A 2,296-nucleotide genomic window follows, 5' to 3' on the forward strand; every position below is an offset into this window, starting at 1 on the left:
TAGACGTATCCGATCTGGTATTGCGGTTGTGGAATGATGATAGGTGTTTAATGTGAGAAGATAAGTATTGGGGGCACCAGTGGCTAAAAAATCGATGAAGTAAGCACATCGTGTGGAGATCGCGTGCCTTATGTGGGCGTATCCAATCTAGCTGGGAGTATGAAGGATTGATATGATCATACAACCGTATATTGCATACGTATGTAACGCAAGCATTCGTCACTATCTCGAGGCATCTCGAATTGTCACTATTTGTGCCGTGTTGAACTACATCACAGTAGTAAAGACTAGCGTACAGTCAGTTCCACAAGAAAGTTTACGCCATCATTTTAAGTGCAACGTCAGCAGCGACGTCTCAGGTAGTGGTCTCGAATTTGTAATCAAATCGCATTTGCACAGTGTATAGATAAACAGTGTGAGAGTTCAGTGTTTTATTTTGTCGGTTGGAGTTTAAAAAGAGTGCAAAATATCTGAAGCCTCACTTATTTATATTTACTTATTCATCAGAAATACTGTCTGAGGTCCGTTAAGAAGCTATTTGGTTCGAACGAGGCAAACTGGATGCTGCAAGAGGATAACATTGCAGCCGTCTCTGTACAGCGCGGAAACAAGACAATGTGGTGTCCGCGATGGATTGGCCTATACGCCTCCGGATGCAAACCCGATCGAAATGTTTGGTTCTATATTAAGATTAAGCTTAATGGACAGCTAGTATATAGCTTGAAGCAGCTCTCATATCACAGAACGATATGGAGATCGCCACCGAGAGAATATGTAGAAAATCTCGTGAAAAGCATGCAAAAAAGGTGCCAAGTTATAATCGATAATGGTGGCAACTGATTAATTATTAGGTAACTGTGCAATTAGTAACAACATGTATTTTCGTACAAACAAATATTGGAGTCATAGGGAAACTATGGCTTTTTTTTATATTTTGTGAAGTGTACAGTCATATATTTCTGTACGTGTAAAGCAAGTTGCCAATCTCTGTAGCATTTTCAAATGTTATCAAGAATTAGCTGGATGTATTTGCAATATTTTTTCGGATAGTACATCGTTACAGATAACTGCATTTGGAAAAAATACAGTTCTAAACATGAGTGTTATTCAGCAACCGTATACTAGTTTTGAAATAGGATTATGTGGCCAAACGGTTGCAAGTAACTGATTGGTACATTGACACTGGTTTCGACACGTACTAAGGGTGTCTTCATCAGAATGAAATTTTGATAAACCATAAGATTACATTGCGAAAAAGCAATGGTCAGGAATTAGAGGAGCTATGCTCAAGTTTTATTTTATTTTTGACTTGAGCGTAACTGTTCTAATTACTGACCATTGCTTTTTCGCACTGTAATTTTACGGTTTATCAAAATTTCATTCTGATGAAGACCCTTTAGTAGGTGTCGAAACCTAGGTCATTGTACCAAACAGTTATATGCAACCGGATGGCTGTATAATCCTAAGCTGATCCGTGAAAAAGGTAATATTTTAAAACCACCACTAACTAATGTTAAAATATTATTGTAGAACCGACTGTACGTCAAAAAGCACAGAGATTACTATGGGTCCTAGACCACAGTTTTTTCAAGCTAGATTCACGCAAAAAGGCCGCCGATGGCAGGAAAGGGTGACCACTTCTATAGCCGCATACCAAGGGTGGCTGCTGCTCAACTAGGACTGTATCTCGCTGTCATCCAAAAAGTTTAATTTTGTTTTAGTAAATTCTATGTCGCTCTTTCGATTAAACTATCGGCTAAAATCAGCAGTTATAATTCTGTTTGTTAATAGCTCAGTTGACTCCTTTGCTATTATTACCAGGAATTATAGTTAATGGCATAGACACTCTCAAGTAAATTGAGATAATCATTTAAAGTTTGTGCTTTCTACAGCCACTGTCTGGATAATTAATTGGCGTACATTTTACTACTAATCAACTTAAAGCTCTTTGCGTTTCAGAAATTATAGAGTAATTCATCTTGACTTCATCGTAATATTTCACGTCGGAGACTAACGAACTACCCCAGCTTCGCTCAAATATTTCTCCGGTAAGTAGTTTTCAAAATATCTTGGTTTTAGTGTTTCTGAGAATAAACCACCATACAAACACTGTGGTTCGGCCGAAAAATGATCCAGCATCTCCTCGGCAGGAAAATAGCGCCAGGAGATCACTGCCGTCCCGTCATGTCTCTGTACAGTGCATCACACAAACGTTAAGACTTACACATTTTACAGCATTTACTCAATCATCTTAATGTAACAGATTCGTTAATCCTGTAGTGAACATGTAGTATCA

The sequence above is a fragment of the Schistocerca nitens genome, chromosome 9 (assembly GCF_023898315.1).
Source record: "Schistocerca nitens isolate TAMUIC-IGC-003100 chromosome 9, iqSchNite1.1, whole genome shotgun sequence".
Lineage (NCBI taxonomy): Eukaryota > Metazoa > Arthropoda > Insecta > Orthoptera > Acrididae > Schistocerca > Schistocerca nitens.